Source organism: Sander lucioperca, chromosome 5 (genome assembly GCF_008315115.2).
Source record: "Sander lucioperca isolate FBNREF2018 chromosome 5, SLUC_FBN_1.2, whole genome shotgun sequence".
NCBI classification, from domain to species: domain Eukaryota; kingdom Metazoa; phylum Chordata; class Actinopteri; order Perciformes; family Percidae; genus Sander; species Sander lucioperca.
The window spans coordinates 7,131,265-7,157,867 of record NC_050177.1 but is presented as its reverse complement, the minus strand read 5'-3'; the positions used below and the strand labels follow the sequence as shown (position 1 = coordinate 7,157,867).

The 26,603-nt window shown below is 39.0% G+C and overlaps 1 protein-coding gene and 1 long non-coding RNA gene across 3 annotated transcripts in view; both read right to left on the bottom strand.

The window, feature by feature from the left end:
• Positions 1–26,603, bottom strand: part of LOC116046568 (limbic system associated membrane protein) — a 782,424-nt gene that overhangs the window by 301,193 nt on the left and 454,628 nt on the right. The window lies entirely within an intron of this gene.
• On the bottom strand, positions 4,289–25,388 carry LOC118495122. Its single transcript, XR_004897437.1, has 3 exons — positions 25,376–25,388; positions 22,686–22,692; positions 4,289–4,465 (listed from the first exon to the last, which is right to left on the bottom strand). It is a non-coding gene; the product is annotated as an uncharacterized LOC118495122 (long non-coding RNA).

Sequence of the window (26,603 nt, the reverse complement as noted above, 5' to 3'; positions counted from 1 at the left end):
TTGGTTCCGCTAAAATTCCCTTAAGCAGCTCTATTGATGGGACTGGGTATAGTCTTTATTCCAGAGCCAAAAGCAGACGGGAAAAAAACTGTTTTTCTTTCTTTTGCATCCAGAATGTACGACTTACATTTTAAATGTTTTTATACTGACATCAAATTGCAGGATTTTAACAAACGCTCGGGGCTATAAACATTGTACTCTTCAGCCAAACAGCATAAGTTTGAGAAGAGACTGAAAAGTACTTAGTATTGAGTTGAGATCTCATCACTTTTAATTGAATCAAAGAAGAGTTCCTAATTGATTTGCAAAACTTTTGAAAAATAAAAAAGTGGCTGTATAATTTAAACTTGAAATATAGTCCCCCCGGATAGAGTGTGTGTGCACAATGGGACATGCATGCATGCTTCCATGCATATGCGTAGGAGCGTGTTGACGTGCGTGCGTGCACTATGCTCATTACACTTTTAACAGTAGAGGCCCTGCAGACTGCAGAATTTCTTATGAGTCATGTCTTCGAACATCACATGTGCTTTTTTAACTGTGGTCGGTGCTGATAATAATAATAATGAATAAGAAGAAAAACAGCTTGCTTAAACTAGAGACATGGTTTGTTTACCATGCTTTCACGGCTTTCATGTCCTTGTTTTAATTGATACAAATTCTCAATTTTAAGAAAAAGAAATGTTGTGTACTCAACCCCCTGCTAGGCGTCCCAGGCACGGTCCAAAATAAAATCCTCTACAGCATATATTATATATATAAAAAACATATTGACCAAAACAAAACATCCATAGAGATCTACAAAGGAATATGGAAATCAGAGCATAAACATTGGCTAGTTTTGCTATCATTACAGCCAACAGACGTACATCCAGTAGTTTATTTTAGGTGTTCAGTCAATATGGGAGTTATTAATCAGTACATAAAGTATACTGTATTTTTTTCAGGTGAGTGGATGTAAATCCAATAAACAAATGATGGGGAAAAAAAACCTCAGTGTTAGTGATAACCAGTAGTCAAACAGCTCCTGTGATAAGTGTGTTAAAAACAAAAAATCCAATACTTACAATCACACAATCTCACATTTTACTAAATGCAGGGTCTCCACCTCTCCACAATGCACAGCCACAGAAGAAATTTACCTTGTGTTATATTCTGCTATGGGCATTAATCAGGCTCTGTTTGTGCCACTGTGAAGTCGCACAGCTTATGGGCTCTATTTTAAGCAGTGCAAGTATGACAGCAATATGTGGATCGTAAGCTCCAAGCCAGGGATGAAACTGAATAGAGCAGAGAGCAAACTAGCAGGGGTAAAGAGGAGCGCAAATGTTTAACCTAAGCAACATCTTGAAAGAAAGTTAGTTTCACAAAGTGTGATGTCTACGTTAATCTTGCAAAGAAGATAAAGGAAAACTAGCACTTTGAGACAATAATCACATTAATAGGCAGCCCTGTCTCCAAAAGATTACATTCCCATACAAATGAACTGCATTCTCAATTACTCTATGTCACATAGGTAACGTAATCAAACTTATTTTAACCCAAACCATGGTCTTTTCCTAAACCTAACCAAGTTTTTAGTCAATTCAACACATGCTTACAGCTGTGACCGTTTCCCAACGTGTGCCTGTCACTTGTACAAGGACGTTTCATCTAGGAAAAACATGGGTGAAACAGGTTGCCAGTCCTGAGCTGATACATAGCCACATTCACACTTTCACATATGGGCAAATTTAAGCCTCCAATTACACAGAAGTGAAATCCTGTCATACAAATGTAAAGTTTTGCAGGCTTCATCATTTATTGCTATAGGAATTAGAAACTTTTTTTCCAGTTCGGTTTTAAGTCCAATAGCTGGTAAATCAAATCCATCCAACAATTCATAAGGAAACTTAGGACATGGATGTAGCCACATGTATAGCACACTGGTTCAAGGCAATCAATAAGCTATCAAATTGTGTCACACAAAATTCCACGAACACAAAACAACACAAAGGACTGGCATACACCCCGCAATAAAGAATATTGATCTGTCAAACTTGTGCTGGCAATGGTTGTGTCAAAGTTACATTGATGGATTCGTTGTGGCCCTGTCTACTCATAAAGGGACTCTGGGTAGATGTCATTGAGAACCTGTCATTTGTTTTTAATAAAGTCACCAAACCATATCGGTAAAGTGTAGAAACAGACGGTGTACAATCTAAAATGAACACACAATTTCAAGTCAGGGAGTCAAGAGGGTAGAAACCCAAATGTGCTTCCATAATTAACTTCACTCTGGCCGAAAGAAAAGGAAAAGACAAGAAAGAATGATACGTTCTTATTAGTTTTACTTGGTGGATCATAATGGATCAGATAGGGACATGGAGGACCTTATTAGCGATTCTGCTGCCATCCTTTTTCATGAGAAGATCTGCGATAAGACCCATCCATCAAACTTGACTGCCTTATTCAAAGTGATGGAAGAAGTGAGCCTATCTAGTTTATCAGCACTCCGTCTTTTATGTAGTTTATCAGCACTCAATTTCAGATAAGCTTATACTCTGACGACATAGGAGAGAAGCTTAAATTAGACATGGCAGCCTCTGTGGGGAATGTTGATTTCTCAGCATAAGAGAGACATCTGCTGGCTACAAGATGACTTACAACTCTATATAGGCTTCTGTGTATCATCAGGGAAAGCTTGTGTGATGGGCAGAAAACTTGGCTTGATATTCATATTCATCTTTCGCTTCCTTCCTGGATTAGCAAGACAGTGACAACTTGTATTTTTCTGAATCTGAATTACTGCAGTAAAAGCTTCATAATATACTGTAGGTCTGCATAAATCAACAATTTATTTCAACTTGTTCAAGTAGATTAATTCAATATGAAAAGTTGCAGCCTCGATAAATGATGTTTGGTTGTCTGCAGGTTTGATTTGCTGACCAAAAAATCGAAGTATGTAAATGCAGAGCTGTTTGGCAGCCAACGGGGAACTCAAAGATGTGGTATTTCTCCACCACCAGCACCACATAAAACTGTTATGGTGAAAAATGAATGATGGACTTTTTTCGTATTAATGCGCAATGTGCAAAGCAAACATTTTCGAACTCCTCCTAGGCTGTGCGACCGTTTTGCACGAAACTTGGTACATAGCATCTCCAGATGGACGTGACTAAAACTTATCAAAAATAATTTTGCTAAGTAAAACTATGCGCAATTACCGACCAAACAAAATTTCGTAGCTAGGTACCAAACACGAACATCAGCATATCTTGGTCAAATTAATTGGTATCAGAGCAAAACTTGGGATTCCTATTGGCCTTGCCCCCCCGGGCCTCTGTATCAAATTTGGTGAAGATCTTCCATTAGGGGGAGCTATAATCAACGTAGACACAGAGCCGTATATATAGAGAGTTTGGCCAACTCAAATCATGGGCGCCATATTGGATACCATCGTCAGATGACTCTACAGTGTAACCCTATGGGGGGAATATGCTATTTTGAAATAAATCGCTTATTTTCACCATAAACAGGCATATACATGTTATTATCAACGTTTGTCAATATGTACGAAAATATTCCAGTGTATATTTACCTTCTATATCGTAAACGGGCCTCTAAAAAATGCCCATGGTAGTGAGTGACCACGTCACCTAATAAGTCTCTGAGCAGTGTTTACCTTTCTCGGCAACGTTAGCTAATGTCCGCTAGCATACGTACAGGCTAACTATAGCCAGTTAGCTTTGTGTGTAACGTAACAAAAACCCACCCATCTCGTAGGAGCGAAGCTTAATATTTCATTCAATAAAATTATGGTACAAAAGGAGCACTAACGCCACAGGTCTTATGTTGACAATGTGGACGCAGAAATAGGAAACTCTGAAGGCAGTTGTAATATTTACCTAGCAGGCTAGGCTAACGCTGTTGCGCTAACGTTAGCAAACGTCGGCGTAGCGTTAGCTAGCTGTCTAAACTTGTGAAAAGCCGAACAACATCCCCGTCCGAGCTGTGTTTCACTTTCCCTCCAATATTATAATAAACATAATAAAGACTCCTGGACTCGGTCGAGACCAAAATCCATATTTGGCAAGACCAGTGGCAGAGGCCGAGACAAGTCCAAGTCCAAATACCAGCGAGTCCGAGACAAGTCCGAGACCATAGAAAAACCGCCCGGTACTACAGCCCTGAACGTTATCACACTAGCAATAATAACTTAGTAGTAATTTTGGTGATCTAAATCAACATAATAGACATGCCTGCGTGGCCACAGTATATTACATTTGAGTTACAGATGACAATTTAAGTCAGACTAGTTTAAATTCAAGTCATGACTATGGCAAGATCACAACCATTTAGGTACATGGAGTGCTAGCGAAAAAGCTAACGCTAGCATAAGGCATGGCTAACTTCAAACTTCATTTATTTCTAAAGCAGTGTTAGAACTTTTTTGACAGCATGGTACACATTAACGATGGTATTACTATATTTGTCCTATGTAATTTGTTATCATAAGTCGAAGAGAGAAATTGACATTTACCTCACACAATAATGAGTAGTCACTTGCCCTCCAGTTTGCTCTTTTCACCTTCAGCTCCCACACTTTTTGCCTTTTTGGTTCACGGGGGAACTTGTGAAATCTTGTGAAAAACGTTTTTGGCCCTATAACCCCCAAACTGTACATCGCACATAAAAAATACTAATATCCACGCGTTCCCCGAAATATCGTGATTTATTGTAAACCTACTTTTTCGAACTCTTCCTAGACAGTGCGACCGATCTGCACAAAACTCGGTATGTAGCATCTCCAGACCGACCTGACAAAAAGTTATCAAAAGAACTTTGCTACGTTAAACTATGCACAATTTACAACCAAACTAATTTTCGTAGCTAGCAACAAAACAATTTTCTGCCAAATTAATAGGTATCAGAACAAAATCAGAGTATTATTGTTCAACGTCCCATTTTGAGGCTCTGTACCAAATTTGGCAAAGATCGGCCATAAGGGGGCGCTTTAATCAATGTAGCCGCATTTTGGCCTATAACTCAATCAATGTAAATGGGAAATTTACAAAGGCAATGTACTACAGACGTTGAAGCTCACACCTCACAATATTTCCTGATGTTTGCCTCCCCACCGTTGCACCTTGGGTATCGCTTATGCATGCTGGGTGGGTCGTCGGGGGCGACTTGCACTGGGGAGGCTTGGACTGAATGAATGAATGAAAACTTTACTGAACAACAATCAACAAGAGGTGTTCAAAATGATAAAAACACAATAAAGCCCAAAGGCTTGTTTCCATTGTGGTCCTTAAGATGGAAAGGGAGTAACACCACATGGACTAAAAACATTGAGGACAAAGGGGAAAGGGGTCAACTAATAATCAAAACAAACAAGTAAAACAGATCTAAAACACAATAGACAACAAGGGCTAGATTCCCTAACAGACATGCAGACACATAAACAGACAATACAGTACAATATTCCTAGTACTTCAAGGATCTTTTGATTTTGTTTATGGGCTTGATAACCATTTTTTTATTGACAATTTAAAATGAAAGTAGGAGAAGCTCAACAATTTAAGGTTGGAAGGTAAGCCATTCCACAAGACAGCTGCCGAGTATAGGAAAGAGTACTTTCCCATACAGCTCTTAAAACAGCAGGGCCTGTAATCTGTGGAACTCCCCCTGGTGGAATAGCTATGCGTATCACTAATTTTTGAAAAGTAATTACATAATACTTGGGTGCCAGGTTATTTCTTATATTATAAACTAAACACAGTTTAAGTTGGGAAACTCTCTCTTCCACTCTGAGCCACCTAAGACTGGAGAAATGGTCAGGGAGAAGATGAGTTCTAGGATGGAGTTTAAGGACCACTCTGAACAGTTTATTTTGACAGATCTGTAGCTTGTCTTTGAGGCTTTTAGTAGTGCCTGTATACCAAGATGTACAGGCATAGTCAAGATGGCATTGAACAAGAGCATCAGCCAGGATTTTCAAGGTGTTGCTATCTAAGAGGCTGGATATTCTTGCCAGGAACTTAGTCCTTTGGCTTACCTTTGAGATAATTTTCCGGGCCATAAACTCCCCTGATAGTTTGTTGTCCAGTATACAGCCCAAGTAAGAGACCGCTTCCTTGGCCGAAATTTCAACTTCACCTACGACTACCCTAAACCCCATAGACTTTTTCAGTTTAACTCTGGACCCAAAAAGAATTGACTCTGTTTTGCCCAGGTGGAGAGACAGCTTTTTGTCTGTTAACCAAGCACTGAGGTTAAGGAGCTCTAAACTAAGCAACCTTTCCACCTCTGATTTCTCTTTATGAGAGACTAAAATAGCTGAATCATTTGCAAATAGAAACAAATTACAAGTTATGGCAGATGGCATGTCATTAACATATAACAAAAAAAAGAGAGGACCCAAAATGCTCCCCTGGGGAACTCCACACGTTAATTTAAGTGGTGAGGACAAGGTCCCTTCCACATCTACCACCTGTTCTCTGCCAACCTGGTATGACCTCACCCACTGCAGAGATGTACGAGAAAATCCCAGAGCTTTGAGTTTATAACCCCTCCCCCGTCATAACTGCTTGCAGTTCTAGTTATCATTATGTTTCATCACAAAGTGGTAACTCATTACCACTAAATAAAACTATTAGAAGCTTGGATGCAAACATATTTATGTAAGACTTGATTCTTAACAACTCCAAAAACTACTTTCCCATACTTGCTTCTCCTGCATTCCAATGAAGGGGAAGAAATGAGCAATTTGGAATGTATCTACAGTCTATCCTGTTGTTCTGAGAGAGATTTCTGAGTCTCAAATATATTTGTTCACTCATGCTGAATCTTATATAGTTAGTCAGTCCAATCATTTGAGGTTCAATGAAACGACACAAACTCAAATGACATGGCCAAAGACAACAGGTAGTTGTTTACTGTGGTGAGGTGAACTGGGACATGATTTGAAAAGGATCTTAGTGGGACTTAATGGAACAGGGAAGCTTGTGAGGACAGCGCTTGTCCAAAGGAAAATGTCATGGGCTACCCTGCAGAGATAATTGTTTTCAAGTGAGTGAGCAAACTAGCAAATTATGGAATTATGGACCACAACAAATGTTGGCAGACCTCAACTGTGCACCTGCACACACAGACACGCATTGTGCCACTTTTTGTGTATGCATAAAAACATGTGTTGTGCTCCTCGCCACATTTGCACAGACAGATTCACCAAACATATGAACAAACTTATCTCATTTATAAATTTAGCTCATATCCAAATTTAATCAACACAGCCATATTTATCTCCAGCTGCTCTCTGTTGTTTTGATGCTGCAGTATATATGGACAGCAATCTCTAATTCGCAGCCATATGCTGCCAACCTAATTCTTGAGAGAGGTCCATGTTTAAAATGACTGTGTGGCTGCGGCTGCCAAATCTGCTCTGAGTGGAATTAATTAAAAAAGTACTACACTCTTCCATCTGCCCTGCACATGTTGGCAACCCCAATGTTTCACACTTTTCAGTGGCAAGTTAGAAAAACATCATCTTTATGCGAGGGTGAGAGTGGGACAGCAGGCATAGGGTGTTGGAGCTACTATTCACAATGGGGTTGCATACAATAAATAGCACATAGATGCTAATATAAGTTGCATAGATCATTCTATCTCACAGCACAGTCAATTAATAATAATAAACCACAGACCCAACAACACGCCCGTCTAATACCACCATTCTGTTTCCAGTACGTTTTTGATAGTCATTTATAGGGCAAATTTTGGAGTTGTGAAATAGCACTTTGATGCGTAACTAATGAAGTCCATGTACATTAATTTCCAAAATTCCATCCATATTCAGGTTGTTGTTCAACGTGCTATTTATCACTGCGAGTCTGTGGCTGGGCACTAAAACATATCCTCCCACACAGGACATTATTTATCTTAAGACAACTGGTCAGCGTAAAAAAACTGACATATCAGACAGTCAAATTGTGTGGGTTGTACTCTCAGTCAGTCTGTATTCTTTCTATATTGAGAGTTGCCTCAAGCTTTGCTGTGTGGATGAACTGGCTGTTAGCATTAATGAGCAGGTGTGCTTTATAAAATGTCCACTGAGTTTATATTTCATATTACAGTGATTAATGCTACATATTTTAATTGCATTTGATTTAATGCACTACTATACATCTATTCCCAATATGTGCCAGCAGTGATACAGTGAAAAATGAATACATAGTCTAATGGGGATTGTATGCATTTTTTGACTGGGTATTTAATTCGCTATGGGTTCTGGTAAAAAATAATTCTCTTCTCCCCTTCTGGGCCTGCCGTTGCTATAGAAACATCAGAGAGAGAGAAAGAGAGGCACTGACTGCAATGGAGGTGTGTGTGTGTGTGTTTGTGTGACTGTGACATAGCTAGATTTCAAAGAAGACTGTTGAGCTGTGTCTAATGAGTAGAGTGTGTACTCACACTCTCATCTGTGCAGTGAATGTGGAAGCCTACAGCACGTCACATCTGACTGAGAGTCAGTGCCTTAAGCATCCACACACACACACACACACACACACACACACACACACACACACACACACACACACACACACTCTCTCTCTCTCTCCCTCTCTCTCTCTCTCTCTCTCTCTCTCTCTCTCTCTGACAGTGGGTCACCATGGAAGTCCAAACACTCACAGTAAGCACATTATGCCTTTTTCAAACTGTAAGTGCGTTCAGTTTAATAACATACAGTATCTATTACTTGGTATTTGCGTTACTACAAAGATAGCAAATTCTGCTAAATGACACAATTCAACTAAGTATGTTAGTCTTTTAAGTATTTTGAGTTTAAATACAAGAACCACTGCAGAGCGCATTTTGTAAAGAACATGTTACTGCTACAGACAAAGCATTTTTAATGGCTGAGGGCCCTTGCTGACTCATCGTTACTGGGTCTGCTCACAGGTCTTGACTGGTACATGATCCCTTCTGGATTAAGTTATTGATAGCAACATCACTTCAGATGGCCCCTAAACCTAGGAAAAGTAGTAATGTAGTAATAAAGCTGAAAAAAGTGAGGCTGTCAGCAGTGTGTGGGGTAAGAAATAATCGTTTTGGGCATTAATAGGGGAATATTAATAAGGTAAAAAATGTTGTTTGTCCTGACTGACGCAAAAGGAGAGAGACACTATGCCTTAAGCCATGTTTTGAAGTGAGAAAAAAAACAGATCTCTCTCAAGTATAAAGGAGTTTATATTTATATAAAAAATGCAGCTAAAATTTTAGTGAAAAAAAAGAAGGAAAATAATGTAAAATTCTTAAATTACAGCATCTGCAGTGTTTGAAGGTTACAAAAATCATCTTTGTCTTATAGCATAAATTTAAGAAATACTCAGGCAGATATTCCTTACCTATTTTTTAATAAACAACTGCTTATGACTCACTCCAGACAGATTTGCACATGGGATATGGGTTTATGACCTCAAACAGGGCTTGAAAATATCCATGCACAAAGCAAGCAGAACAAAAGACCTGACCTTACATGCCCATCTACTGAACTGTCTATGTCAGTCCTAAACAAATGAGAAACAAATGAGAATCATTTCACATTCTGAAGTTACTGATTACGGTTTGCAATCCCAATACACATCTTTATTGGAGTCAGCAGCAGCAGCTTTGTATAATTGAAAAACAACAGGTGGACTGCTGTCTAATGATAGTGTTTTGCTAATAATGTGGTTTCAGAGTTGTTGTGTTACATCCACTCAACACCAATGCTGCAATTAGTCTGTCAAGGACTTAAGTGGGTGGATCCAAGTTGATTTGATTTATGTTTGCACACCCACGCACAAACACCGAAGACTATCTGTGTGCTATGTGTGTGCTGTTGAGTCAGTTTATAGTTTGCCTACAAATACTTCTCTCCAGTCGACGTTTGCACAACTCAACGTCACTTTAACGCTGCCCTTTGCACACACATCAAAAGTTACACATATTCCTTTCTTGGCTTTAAATATCATATTTCAAAATGTTTCTTTCAAACTCCAAGAAACATGCTGGGTGTTTCTGGCATATTCCCATTTCAAGAAAGTTAAAGATCTGATGAAGGGCATTGCAAAGTTAAATATATAAACCTGTTAAATGTGTGCCAGCGATACATGGATAAAGCATTTCCTCTGACTTTGAAGTTCTCCGCCACTGAAATGTTTACTCTTTACTTTTTAATGAAGGCTGCAAGGTCACCGAGTGGTGATTTTCTTTCCACTATGTATTCAAACTAGTCAAACTTCTGACTCTATGATCTGAACCCTTAGACTGCCTTGTAGCTAAACTTTCAAACTTCCTTTTTTATTTTCCTGCTGAATTCATACATTATTTTTATGGCATTTGCATGTATTAAAGGTTTTTAAATAGCATTGCTTCTTTCACATCCCCAACAAATCTGAGGGCCCTGACACACACTAGCTGAACTCAAAGAACCAGCAAAGCAGCGGACTGATCACTGATCATTATTTGACAACAAAGAGTACAGCAAACAGCGAAACTGGATGGCAAGACCCTGCAAGTAGTGGTTTGTTTGGCTGAACCTACAATAGCCGGTGCCCTACCCTGCCTAAAGGATATTTAGACCAGGCACTGCAAGAAAAAAGGCTAGGAGAATCATTAAAGATCCAAACCACCCGGGTAACTTTACAGCAGGGACAGCAGATGTAAAATAGCCTTTTGGCTAATTCTGGCACATCTTAAATTTTCATATGTATTATTAGTGTGCATTGTCCCTGTTAAATAAACCTGAAATAAAATAAATAAAATAAATAAATAACAGCTTTTTCCAACACAATGTTTTACAGTATGTGGTCCTAGTTCCTTTGCTCACTTTCACACACTATCCATTTCTACTCTTTTACAGCATTCACATTACTGTACATGCAAAATAAAGTATTTCGATTACAGCCAACTTAAAAAAGTTTATCATTTATAGGAATTTTGTGGCACATCTTTATACAAATGCTATATAGGAAATGTATATACTTAAGGTATATATCAAATGTATAACACATTTTGGGTAATTTTTTTCTTACAGTTATGAACTACTAAGTCAAATCTGTAAAATACCTGCAAAATACAAATACCAACTACTGCACAATGCAATAAAATAGAATGACCACTAGATGTCAGCAGATCATCACATTAAATGTGTTTGCCTTGTGTTGCCTTGTTACTGTAACTTACAGTATTAGTGCACTATACACATTTGTACTGTATTTGGTGTGTGTGTGTGTGTGTGTGTGCTGGTGTATTTTAATGTTCCTGCCTAATCAGTCAAATTCTATCTTGATAAATAGGATCCAAACAGACCTTTTTTCATGAACGTGTGTGTCTGTGTGAATAACAGAAAATTGAAATAGAGAAAACTAAAAACATAGATGGTGAGACAGAGATAAATAGATAGTGACTCTCTCCATTAGTCATGGAAGACATCCTTATTACCTAACCTCAGGATCATTAACATATTTTACCAGCAACACCCGAGAGCTTACATGCCCAATCTGTATTTCTACCTCTCAGATACATGATATATTGCCTTGGAGGAGTGGGATTTCAAATAAGATTCAGATCATTTGAGCGTGTGTCGAGTGTGTTATGTCTGTGTGTGTATGTGTGTGTGTGTGTGTGTGTGTGTGTGTGTGTGTGTGTGTGTGTGTTCATGGCTGACAAAAACAGATTTAACAGAAGACTGATGAGCAGCACCTAATGTGTTGCGTATTTGCATACTCACACACTCATGTGAGCGTTGAATGAGAAAGCCCACAGCAGGCGTACACACACACACACACACACACGCACGCACGCACGCACGCACGCACGCACGCACGCACGCACACACACACACACACACACACACACACACACACACAGACACACACACACACACACACACACACACACACATATATGCCAGGCCCTCAGTCTATGGTGATGGATATATCAGAGCAGTGTATATGTCGTTCTAATTACATGCTGCATCCATCCTGCTCTCCTCTCATTAAATAATGACGTTTAATCTATGGCCCAGAGCCTCGTCTACAATACTGCTGTGATAAGGGCAAATTAAACAATGTGCACCTCTCAGGTCCACTGATTACAAAGGTGAATATGATCGAAGCGGTGTGCATGCTTATGTGTTCATGCTATCAGGCTATGCATGCACATGAATGCCTGTCAAATATCTTTACAACCAATGAAAGCTCAATATTGATCAGAGAGGGAATTTAACCTTCACATCAGCCACAAACTCACTATGAGATGGGCAGAACAGGAAATAAATAATGCCCACAAACCGTGGGGCACCCATATTTGGAGCACCATTTTGATCACTGACTGAAGCTGATGAAGATCTGATGAAGATCAAATGATCAAAATGTTGCTTATGTGCATCCTAAAAGAAAAAAAAAGTGTCTGTCACTGTTGTAGACATTTGATATTTTTTTTCTTAGTTAGCAACTTTGTTCTTGGTTTTTAAAATGAAATGCTGCATTGTTACATTGCTGTTTTCCGGTGGACCTTATTCAGAAAAATAACTTGGATTCAAGAATAAAAACATTAAAAGTCAGGGGATGACCAATGTATTACAAATCGTCCATGAATGTGTACAATGTAATGGCAATCCATCCAATAGTTTCCTAGACATTTCAATCAAAACCACAAATTTTAGCTCTACACTTAGTCAAGGGAAGTATTTTGGATTAATATAATAACATAGATGTTGAAATAATTGAGTCAGGACCCACCTATAGACCATTGCCATCCCTACAGCCATGCTGACAAGGCTAAAATCTGAAAAGAAAATCAAATTTGCAAATTTGAAACCACAGCAACAATATATGCCTTTATTTGCATACTCATGTGTGATTTCTCTGTGTTCAAGGACATGCGTATACTGGGTTTGTGTGTGTTTTATTTTCTCTGCCCTATACAGCTGTAATAATCATATTGACAGGATCTATAATTATATGGGAAACAACTTAATTTACACCCATAAGCGTACAGAGAGAACATTATATGCATGAGCAGGTGTGCAGGTTTGCAGGTATGTATGGTGGTGTAACTAAATGTCTGTCAAATGACAACCAACAACATTTGTCAGACAGAAAAATGTGCATAGATGAATAGATAACTAGATGCTGCGGATAGATATGCACCGTTCTGGTTTTGTTTATGTACCGCGCTACAGCATTAAAAGCTGCCACTGCCATCCACAACATATGGCCCAAAATAAACAGCAACATCTTCAATCAGGTATGCCTTAATTTAAACAAAAAACTCAAACAGATAAATGACATATGGTTAGACACTAAGGGGAAAGGGGCCAGTTGTATTAACGAATAAGATATGAGTTCTGCAGGGTGTAACTATGAGCATGGTCATCAGGCTGTACCTCTCACACACACACTACATATGGTGTTGCATGACCTTTTATCTGCAGTGAGAGGAGAGGAGACACATTAAAGGTTTTATGGAAATAAACATAAATATACACACAGACATTTACTGCACTGTAAATGCAAAAACATGCCATGTACACAGGCACCCATCTGACACATGCTGACATTTTCTTTATTTCTCTCTCTCTCTCTCTCTCTCTCCCTCTCACTCACTCACTCACTCACTCACTCACTCACTCACACACACACACACACACACACACACACACACACACACACACACACACACACACACACACACACACACACACACACACACACACACACACACACCCCGCTTCCTTGGGAGCCTCTGTCACGCATTGGAGAAGCCACAACGCAGAGGACAGTTTGAATACGAGGATTCTAACCACTGTGTTGCATCAGCACATCGCTGACATGCCGGGGGAGTAGGCTGCGTTTGCCGTCATGGCTGAACGCAGCTTGAATTCATACAACATACACCACAATGACAGAAATTGACAGACTGAAGCAAGCTACTTGGGTTCATGGCATAGTGAGTGGAATACTAAAGGGGGGTGAATGTATGGGATTAGCATGTGTGCATTTCTAAGTTACCCTGATAGAGAAGTGTTCTTCTGGCACTAAAAATGCTACGGTGTGTTAAGTGTGTGTGTGGTCACTGATTTAATCTTTTGATAAGGTTGTTTCAATAACACTGCGTACAACAATATCCAGTAACACTTTACTTGAAGGTATCTACATAAGAGTGACATGACACTGGCATAAACACATGACATTGTCATGTAACAGTCATGACACATGAACCCTAACCCTAGCCCTAACCCTAACTTATCATGACAACCGAATGACACTTACTAAAAGAAGTGTTATGTCATGAACGTTTATGACTTGTTTATAATGTTTATGACACGTTCATGACAGTGTCATGTCACTCTTATGCAGATACCTTCAAGTAAAGTGTAATCCAATATCATCAACATAAAAAAGCATGTCTCCTATGAAAACATAAACACACTTTCTTCTCAAGATGTCTTTTCGGTAGACTGACAGGTTTATGTCCAACATGTCCTTGTCATATGTCAAGTAGCAGCTGATTGGGGGGGGGCATGAACATATACTGTACATATGCAGTATGTGACTCTGACAAGCTGGACTCCCAGCCACAACTGAAATGGAACAAGATGAAGCAGCTGAAACAGCTGATCTGCTTGTTTGTAACCTTCATGTGAAGGAGCAAACTGACACACTGACTTTCTCTGTCTTGCCCTCCTCTTTTACATCCAAACGTGCTTATTATTCACTGCTCCAAAATTCTGAAAATAACCTAACCAAAGGTCATTACGTGACAAAGGTGACTATGTGACGAACACACTGACCATATGGCTGTCACTGAAAGCTGCAATAACATTGGCAAGAATACAAACTAGACACAGCTGGTCATTCTCAGAAAAAAAACAGACTCAAGCAGGCATTTGCTGTAGAAGTTCAAGAGTGACTCAGAAATGACATTTTTTGGGGAATATAGAATCACTAAATTATTTAGTATAGGCCTATTGTCAGTATTGTGCAGAGTTACACTGGGAAGTTAGAAAAGTTAGAAAAGTAGACTTTGGATAAAATAGGAGACATGCAAAATATCCAACAATTGTTAATGGTGAAGATGAAGTGCATTCCAAACCTATACACCCTCTAATCACAGGGGCTTTTGTTTGATATGATTGATGAGAAAAGCAGGGACACCAAAGGATGCAGAACATAAAAAAGCATTTCCAATAGCCCTTTATTCAAATACTAATCTGAAAAATCACTAAAAGAAAAACAGCTTATGTAATCATCTTGATAAAACTTTCTTTCACTCCCACTGGTAAAACACTTTGAAATACATACTCCCTTTCTGCTGCTAATCAACCACACCAAATTTACAACTTTCTTAGAGAGTCTGAATCACAGTGGGTGCAGTGGGAGGCTCACCTTCCTCTGTTCAATAAAAATGATAAAAAAGCAATGGTGCTGAGCCCTTAATGCAGGTCCACAGCATTGCAGGTTGTACACAACGCAAGTCAGAGGCACTCTTTCTGACTGTGGAGGATGTAAACAAGACAACGTATCCAAAATTCTATTTTGCCCTCATGGGTTGTAAATACTGTTGTATGTCTTTTAGGATTTCATTGGTTTCGTGGGAGAGAAAGAAACAAAGGAAAAATAGAATACATAACAAGCAGACTGAGTGAAAAGAACAGTCAATCTTAAAATGTGTGACAGAAGCATGTGATGTAAATGCATGAGACAGATTAACAAAAAAAAGCGAGTGGATGCCAGAAAACTTTAGTTGTCAGGCACATTGGAGGCTTCATCGGCCCTCTGAGTGCTTATTTTCCAATTAATTTGACCTTTCCCCTCCTCTGTCAACATATAGTGGTAACCTTTCACTGCCAACTAATTATGGTTAACAACTAGGAAATATTTACATACATATTACAACTGCTATAATAGCAACAGCTTACGAAATTGCCCCTATGGCCAGCTGTCATATAGGAACTTGGAGGCATATTTGCTCTCATTCCTTAAAAAGCATTGCTGGTTTTACTATTTCTCTTTTTCTGTTGTTTTGTGGTGGGCAAGAAGTGTGTGCTTAAATGCCTACATTCCTTATAGCCTATGTGATATTTATGATTGCTGTGTGGCTCAACCATCCAATGTGAAGGCTAGCCAAAAAACAAATAATTAAAAAGGTGGCTAGAAGCAGCTGAAAGCTGAAATCAGAAAGCCAACCTGCTTACTGGCTCTGCACGACAAGCAATCCTTTCGCATTAAATCCATTTTTTATAAGAAAAAGTATGAGGAAATATTTGTGCTGTGGGGGCAAACTAATGTTAGCAAATCTGCTAGCTAACATTTACTTTTCCTAACACATCAAGCTGGTTTTTACAGTTGAATTCATTGTTTAAGTCCAACCAGTCCTACTATATAATATATAGTATATATATATATATATATATATATATATATATATATATATAACTAGAAGGGCACTTGGAGAGCGCAGAACTCTGCCCCAACCATGCACTCACAATGTTGACAAAACTGAAAGATGATTTGTGTATCTGCCCCAAAATGTAAAGGGTTCTTACTTGGCCTATTCTACATCTAACACCAAGTTTCATAAAAAATTGGGCCGATATTTTTTTCTGTAATCCTGCTGACAAACAGCCAAACCAAACCAAAAACGGAACCTCCTTAGCTTAGATGTTAAGGCTGGCCATGGTAACAGAGGTGACCTCTTACACAACAGACATTTTGGCTTTTTAAATGCAGGTGTAACTGATATTATTACATTATTACATATCATTACATTTACATTGGGGCACAATCCAAGCCACAATTGATCAAGGGGAAGTCTTTGAGAATAAGTGCCACAAGGTTGCATGTGCATGAAGTACACATAAATAAATAGCAAATAACTTTAGAAAGAGAGAGAGGGCCGATGAGGGACCATGCAGGAGGAGAGTTTGGATTGTGATTTCCTGCCTAGCAGTGACTACTATTTAATATTTATTGTATATTCTGTATGTGTGTTGTGTGTCTGATATTTTGCTGCTGTAGCACTGAAATTTCCAAATTTGGGATCATTAAAAGACTAACTAACTGACTGACTGATGCAAGCGGCAAAATGAAGCCAGTGGAGAATAATGGAAAGTGGGGTGATTACTAATTGCGTTTAGGTGTTCTTGTGTTGGTGTGTCATGTACCTGATACTGTGCATGTTTCTCATAAATGTAGATTCATGAAAGAGTTTAGGTGTTTTATGTGTGATGCTGCATGTGTTGTTAGGAGTATTTTTAAAAACACATACTAGTTGATGAGAATACATCTGACATACAGTACAGACTGGATGACTAGGATGGAGGATTATTCTCTCCATACCAATGTAGATGCAACTGAAACACTATTAATCACACAAACATCTAACCATATGGTTGTCACTGCATGGGGTGGAAAAACATTGGCAACCATACAAACTGGAAATGAGTGCAGCACAATTCACAGTCAGACGAATGCGGTGAAATTAGATTAATTCAGTTGAAAAATGTCCCATAGCATAAACATTTACTGACGTCACTGTGCCAAAAACTATCCACATGGATATGTTTACAATGTCAAAGTAAAATTGCAAAGAAAGACAATGTTAAATTGATAATGGCAAAACGTTGATGCACATCCACACGGCGGCCAGTCCAGCAGTATCCATCACACAAACGAGCCCCATCACTACCACATGGTAAAAGAACACTAGCACACTGGCATTTTTAAATGTGTTTTTCCTACCTTCCAGGGGCCCATTGGTTTTATTAAAGCTAATACGTTATGAAAGAAATACACATGTCCGCCCTGGTTTTCATTAAAGTTACTTCATTTTAGAGTTTTAACAAAGCTTTGCCATTCAGCTGCCACATAGGATTGCATTCATAACCTCTGATATTTGGACACCCAACAGAGAATACAAATAATTATCAGACATGAATGCTGTAAAAAACTGTTCATACGTTTGATAGCTAGTAGTGCTGAGTTGTTTACGGAAACTATTTTCAAAGTTAAAAACAACAGCTTTAACTAAACAACAGCACATACACGCACCATTCCTCTGCGTCAAACTTAGATGTGCCCTAACATTGGATGATAGGCCTGGAAGACCAGCATCATCAAGCCCTTCACTTGCTTGATAATGAGCAGATCAGGTGTGTTAGAGTATGGGAGGTACCTAAATCATGCAGGGCAGTAGCACTCCAGGAGCAGAGTTGCACGAGACAAAAAATGGCCATGTAATGCGAAAAATTGCAGCGTAATGGTGTAATTTTTTTAAAGATTACAAACTTAAAATGAAACACATGACAATAGTATTTTTGCTATCATTAGTGGGACATGTGTGAAGCGCTGTTAGAGGAATTAGAGCGAGGCAGCGATGCATTGGAGGCACCTGCAGTACATATGCGAGCCATTCCGTGGATAATTTCTAAATCTCCTTAAATAATATTGTAAAGTACAAAAGAAAATGGGACTCTGTACTTCTTCCAAATCACACAGTGTACACAAACGGTTTTCATTCCAAAATTTTTTGAATCTGCCAACCTAAATGACAAAAGGACAAATACCAGTTTTAAACTGTGCAACTGAAGATCTTTGGCTTCTAGAGATGTAACTTGTGATTTGATTCCATACTTTTGTTTAATATGGATATATGTCCTTAATTATGGTTTGGACAAGATTTGTTCAAAACAATAATTTCTTTAAGTTAAATAAACAGTGGATATCAACTCAAAAACGGTCTTTTTACATGCTTATGTACACATTTATAATCAGACCCTATAAGTAGGCTACAGTATAATAACTATCACTAATTTTACCTGCATTTCAAGATCCACAGATCAGGCCCAGGGTGGAGCAGATCAGAAGACAGCATCCCGGAAACCAGAAAGGAGACAGAAAAGAGACCATTAGCACCTAAACACCAACCAAGAACAAGTCAAAAGATTTGCTTTGTAAGATTGCATGCCATTAGGTTAAGGGCATACATCTGAGAATAGTAAATATGGATGATAAGGACAGAGAAGTTGGTTCTATTGCAGTCCAGCCAATCCAGTGTCTCTTTATCTCTTAAATTTCAGACTAATAAGCTGATTCCTCCTGCAGGAGCAGAGGCTGACAGGGTCTAGTCCATGCCAGGGTGAGACAGTGAGTGTGCCAGCTCCATCTGGCATGGCAGCACCATGGGAAAGGCTATGTGGTCAGGCCTAAGATGAGGTGAAGAGAGCTTGGGTATATTAACAGATAAACTGTGAACATCTTTATGCTTGACGACCAGTGATGGGAATAACGGCGTAATAAATAACGGCGTTACTAACAGCGTTACTTTTTTTCACTAACGAGTAATCTAATTGATTACTCTTCCCATCTTAATAATTACCGCCAAAAAATGTGGCGTGTCAGACCTACGGTGAGTTGTTCAAAAACCTCTCTTTTTAGTAAACTCTGGGTACACAAACAATGTTGTCAATGCTTTCGTTAAGGTGTAGAGACCCTGGTGATACTTCGAGCAAAGTTTCATGTTCTATCGAGCCTTCTTAGTGTTTTAAAAATAGCTATTTTGAGGCTAGCATAAAAGAGCCCCTAGCACTCCCATTCAAAAGGCCATTTGACCGAAAAACGAAAATACGGTAAATCTTAAAAGTGGCGATTCCGTCCTAAATATGCTTTTAAACAAAAGTTTGACTTGGGTAAATTCACAAAAATACCCTAGGTTGCATTTTGGCGAGAGTTACGCTTTAAGTTCCATTAAAGAGGGGTAGGTGGAGGTCGAGTCACATTTAAGCATTTAAAAATTTACTTGAAAGTAACGCAATAGTTACTTTCTGAAGTAACTAGTTACTTTCATAATTTGTAACTGAATAACTAATTTAGTTACTTTTTGGAAGAAGTAACTAGTAACTGTAACTAATTACTTTTTAAAAGTAACTTGCCCAACACTGTTGACGACCAGGGAAATATAACTTATTATTTTGGACAATACTGCATAAATTTAATGATAATTCTAAAGGCAGGAAACATGTTCAGCAAGATGAAGTAAATCAAGGCCAATTTTGTGAATGAGTTGTTTATTGTCAACAGGTACTTGTGTGTATCTGTGTGTGTGTGTGTGTGTGTGTGTGTGTGTGTGTTTGCGTGTGTGTGGAGGATGAGTAATGGAAGTCAAGCTCCACAATGGAATGCCTCCACCTCTTGTGAGCGGTGAAAAAAGCAACAACTGAAAAATGCACAAAACTCGTGGCACTTGTTTCAGAGTGAAGGTGAATACAAACTCTAGAGACTGAATGACTTTGTGTTGAAGTGGCAATGAGAGTATGTGGGAGGAGGAGGACAAAGAGAGAGCACTACTAGTAAACCCCCTGGTGCCTTTGCATTCATGGAGTTTGGAAATGTTTGTGAAACTTGTCAGGAATATGGATGGCGCAGAGGAGAAGACAGAGCACAACTATAAACACCCACTGGCAGTTCAGCATGCATAGCAAACATCTCTCCTTTGAAACCTGTCAAGAGCAGAGCAACTACACTCCTGAAAGCCTTGAATTCCTCCTCTTTACGTCATAGCAGGTGGTGGCCTGTGTGATGTGTGTGATGCATGAATGTGCTTATGTATATTTTTGTCTGTTGTAAATGTGGGACTATTTAGGGCTGTAGGGGGTCTTTCGCAACTGCATATTTGAGCTGGAATTCATATATTTCTTAGTGGCTCAGATTGAACATCTGCATTATTAACTGACGGCTAAAGAATTCTTTGTGCAATCTTAGCGCATTAAGACCAAAGAAAAAGCAGAGGCAGATAAATCTTCAGCGAGCAGAGTCCAAATCCCAGCATGCAAACAAATGCAATGAGAAATGTTTTTTTTGTGTGTCAAAAGTACAATGCACAAACACAAACACACACAAAAAACTAAACAACACAATGTGATTAACAGGCAGTGCTCTTCTCTGTCTGGTGGGACAGCACGGCATGGCATCTCTCCTGCTGTTTGTCTCTAATCTATTTTTTTTATCTCTCTGAGCCTTGTTTTTCTTCCCCTACCCAGTTTAAGTGCCTGTTTCTCTGCCATGTCGTCTTTCCATTCTTACTCTAAAGAGAGATCAGTTTTGAATTGGAGTAGGGATTACCTGCAGCCTCTGCTCTCTTAGCTTTAGCTTTATTACTACAATATTCTGAGGGAAACTAGTAAGTTGGTAAAGGCTTGACAACATGTGTACCACTATACATTGTTAAGATGGAGTGGGAAATAAAGGAGCAGGTGGTGGAAAATATGAAGGTAGATTGGGGAAAGAGGAAAAGAGTTTGCCCTAAAGATAAATTGCCAGGCAATGTGAAAAACAAATACAAATAAATGTGTTAATTTAGGCAACTATAGATTAAACATAATAAACCATCTGCCTACACAGTCTAGAAAGAAATGGTGACAATGATGCATGGTTTTGATGAGCTTTTGATCAGCATTATGTACAATTCTGAAAACTGGTTAAATCCCACTAAACAGCTGTGATGGATCCAATTTAAAGCTCTCTTAATCAGTCAAAGTGACAATAAAATGACTGAAAAGACATGAAGTGTTGTCCTCATTTATAGGACAGAAGATGGAGGTCAGTCTGTGTGTGGTTGCTCTGTCTGTGGAGTCTGGTGGAGAAGAGACAGAGCGAGAGCTGAGGTCCAACTGCTGACAGAACACAAGAGAGCAGCTCCAGCCCTCTGGCTCTGACAGAATACAGACTGGGACGGAGGACAGCTGTCCAGCTTTGGATCAGCTATAAGAGAACATGGAACGATACGAGAGGACAGGACCAAGGACTGGACACTGAGGGGACACACATCATCCCTTTGGTTTACAGAGAGGACAAACACTGACTTCACAGTGTCACACAGTTCACATCATGTGAGGATGTGGCCTTCATTTAAACTGAAGGCTGCAGGGTACTGGTCTCCATAAAATTAATTTGAATAGGAGTGTTCTGCTTTAGTCAAGGGGACCCATGTATGACCAGACATCAAAAACAGACTCTGGCTCCCTTTGTTCTCTTGATAGAAGTAAAAGCCAATCTAATTTCTATTATCAGGAGGTTTAATGTTAATTTTCTCCATTATGAACATTCATCAGCTCACCATCTGCTGAGCTACAGTTGATCAGCTCAGCAGCCATGTTCTGATCTAATAAGATCAGACAGGTGTGAGACCCACCGGATAAAAACAGCTCCAACCAAGGAAGCTGGAGTGAAGTCAACAACTCCATGATGGAGGAACATGAGTGAGATACATTGATCAACGATAGAATAGACGCACCTGTGCAGCCATAAAATCATGCATTATATCATGTTTCAATACATACAAAACTATTAAGTCAGACTGAATTTTAATTGTTTTCAAGGCACTGATTGTGTCAGTGAATTTCTTCTTTTTATATCACTTTGTACCTGAGTTATGAAAGCTTCACAGAGGAAGAGATTGCTTTCTCTCTCTGGGTGTTTAATGTATCCTGCTATGTTTGCCAGTTAGCTTTGAAGTGTAATGTACTGTAAATCTCATTTCAGCTGTCATGGCCAAAAACATTCAACAGCCAATTTAGGATGAGATCTTACCTAAGCTGTAAATGACATGATTGACAGTATGCAAATATCATGCTGGAATGAAAATGCTTTATCTACTGTTTTTCTTTGAAGAAAGAAATGCATTAATCTAAATACACCTGTGTTAAGATATCTTTTCTTTAACAAAAAAACATGAGTTTATTCATTTTTCATGAATGGTTCTCTCATATCAATGCATAAAGTAATGCTTTAAAAAACATTGCATGTATATTTTGTATTATTTTAACAAAATGATTAACAAAAAATAAGGAGTCAGAGTCAGTCCAGATGGGAGTTTAGTTTATTGGCATTAGTAATGCTGTTAAAATCTGATATGTATGCCTTGCTTTAGTATTACAAAAGTAACAAATAACAGTACTGCCTAGCAACAAAAAAAATACTGTATATTCATTCAGAAATATTGAAAAAACATTAATAAACTGCAAGCACAAAGCAAAAAAAATGTAGCCTATATTACAGCAAGAAATAAATGCTGCTTAATCTATAACAATTATATCATTGCTTTCAGCAGTCGTGTTTACATTACGTGCGCATTCTTGTAACAGTTCCTCTGTGAAACCATGCAGAAGAGCATCTTACACTTTTTACAGTAGACATGTGTCATGCCTGTGTATCCTTTCAGTTTGCATCTGGTTGCTTCTCTGTTTGTGTTAAAGTTTGGCATGCAGTCGACTAGGTCTGTCTGAACTTCCAAAAGGGGACGCCTCTCGCAACTCTGTTTTGAGGCAATCCCAGCCAAAGGAGTTGGACGGATCAAGGAAGGCTTTCCTCTCTTTCAAATGTCCTTTGGCTTGCCTTTGCCTGTCAGCGTCTCTGCAATGCCCATGCAGAAATGTAGGAGGTCCAGCATGTACTGAGCTCGTATGCCTTGGTTTGCTTTGTCTCTACTGTATTCAAGCTAGCCACAAGTGCTAGATCGAATGTGTGGGTAATCATACATAGCAGCTTAATTTTTGTTTCTGTTCAGTAAAGGCTCAAGCTTGTCGACTCCACCCATGGCCTGGTTGTATCTCTTCACAACCTCTGGGTGCTGGATATCAAACTTGATTCTTTTCTTGATTCACCTCTAAACTTCATCTTCTTGGCCCACTACAACAGTTGAAGGCCAGAGTGACATGGTGGTTGTCATACCACTTCACAAGGACAAACTTCCCATCTCTGCTTGTGACTTGATCACTGTTTTCCCTCTCTTTCTTTGACATCTCCTTGTTACAAGTGGGGGGTCAGCAAAACGGTTGATTGATTGATTGCTTGATTCCCCATGGGTCTGATATTACTGTCATATACTGCTTGACTGCACGGCACCATCTGCTCATTGATACACAATTGTCCCTCCAATGACAGCTCATGGCAGAGCTTTCTGATTGCATCATAGAGTGGTCTGACTTTGTAGAAGACGTCATGATTTCCCTGAGGCCCATCATAGTTGTCAGTAATGTGCAGGTTGGAACAAAGCTGAAAGATCCTCTTTCTGGACAGTGTGTTCTTAAAAAGTCCAATATTATTGCTGGAGTTCCAGTGAAGTGACACTCATGGGACAGTCAGCACTCCCATTGCCAAATGCAGGCCAGCTGGACTTTGATATTGGGGACTGTTCTGTTTTTTGTTGTTGATTAATCTTACAATTTTCTCGATTAAATGTCAGACAATTGTAAAAAATAAAAATGCTAATCCCATAGCCCAAGATGAGGCCCTGTTTTGTACTCCACATTTCAAAAATCTAAGACTTTGATTCAAAATGATATAAAACAGCCAACAATTCTACTTAATTGATCATCCAAATAGTTGTTGATTAATGTTCAGTTGATTGACTAATCAGTGATGTATTTGGTTAATACATTCTGAAGCCATAATTCTTATATTTAGAACAGGCACATGAAGGCAACACAGTGTTCAGCCATTAAATCAACTAAGTCACAGCTAATGCGCAACACCAACAGTGGCTGTCTGTTAGTGTCAGCTCAATGAAGGAATGCTACAACTAAAAAATGGACAAATAAAAAGTGAATAATATATGGCCCCCACAACACGCATAGGATTTTTTACATTTATGGACCAACTCAGGGTTGACCGACCTATTGTGATATCTCCCAGGACCACAAATGAACTGTGGCCATACAGTCAGCAATGTTAATAGAACGAGGAACTGGTCAATCGGACCCACACAGCCGACAACTTAGATCTTGTTGGTTCATACCTATGCTTGTCCCATCATCAAGTGGGCAAACGACCATATATATTTTAAGGTGAAAGATGGTAAAAGAAACACATTTGCACATATGGGTATTAAAGAACAGGGTGGAGATTTGGAACTAAACTGACAATGTTATCATTACTAGTGGTGCATTTGAGAGGACTGATATGCAAACTCCTATTAGATGTGGAAAATAATAAGCAGTTTGAAGAAAATTATGACTGACTTTCATCTTGATAAAAAATATTCCATCTAATTTGAGTTTCTAACGATGTGGTGATTTGCCACATTTGACTGGTTTGCTATTTAATATGATTCACTGATGTGTATATTAACTGACAAGCTGCTGTCAATAATCAACCAACTGTGCTGTCGAGATGGGTATTAAGATTCACTGCTGATGGCGACTGCTCATCATCATTTGTCAGATAAATAACTTCCATTGAAATTAAAACAGAAAGTCAGCATCAGTATTATTGAACTCAGAAAAAAACGTGACGCTAAAACTTTGGGAACAGGAAGTTTGTGCTTTAATCCCTCAATCTTAATTTACTGCTGTCAGAAATGTGAAATGCTCCTATTTCGTCAAAACATATTACATGTCATTTGAAAGTCAGTTTTCATAATTGTATCTGATTGTTCGTATGCATATCTAGATATGAGGAGCACAGAAGAGCATTAGAATATTACCTGTCATCCAATTGACAGTATTAAAAATAGACTTTTAAATATGACGATGCTTTGGAATGAAGTAATGAACTGAATTTGTGAGACAATATCAGTCCATGTTGCATGGATGTGATGTACCATGAGACTTTCTCTGGGCGCCTCTCCGTGAGCTCTGCAAAAGTTATGATGAATTGTCTATTTTACAAAAATTAGTTATACTTGTTTGACAGTGATAGAATGTGGCTATGAGTTCCTCATCAGGATCGGGAAATCAACTTGCCAGTCTCCTGCCAACTCTGAAAACCTCCTGCCGACTCTGCAAGCCTAAGCTAGCTAACCAGCTGAACGGTTTTGAAATATAAACATATGGGTAAAAACCGAGGAAAAGGTGAAGATTTGCTCAAACTAACAAGTCCATCTTTTTTTCGGCCATCTCATGACTACAAGTCACTCATCAGGGTAGGGAAATCAACTCACCAGTGTCCTGCTGACTCTGCTAGCCCGGCAGGTCAAGGTTTTCAAATATAAACATCAAGAGTAAACACAGAGGAAAGGTCCATGAAAATTACACTAAAAGCACCGACTGTGGTGCATTTTCATGAAAGGTCACAGGTGCAGGAAGCAGGCTTCGAGATAAACGTCTTTTAAATGCAGCATGGTTGTGCTTTAAAGGATTCAATATCAGCACTTAAAACCAATTTAATCACCTTACTGACAAGCCAAGTGCCAGGCCTAACACATTAATGGTGAAAGCAACCGTATTTATGATTGACTTCTCGCTGTTTGCCTGTCACCGACTCCACGAGAAAGTGGTGGAGGTTAGAGATCGATTAACTGTAGATGGAGCTTATAATAGTCCACATTATGACAGACGGTATGAGCTGTACAACAGATGAAGAAGAGTCTCAACAATCTGAAAGCTGCGAGTTATCTGTCAGTATCTTCAACCCCTTCTGGGCTAAACAAGCCAACAGGCTGAGTGATGAAGCTCTGTTCCACTTGAAACTGTGTCCTTCAGAAAATTCCATTTGGAGGTTTTAGTGAACGTGAGAGCGCTTATTATGGACTGAGGGGAACGCAAACGCACTTCACAGTCATTTCTAACAGCAGCC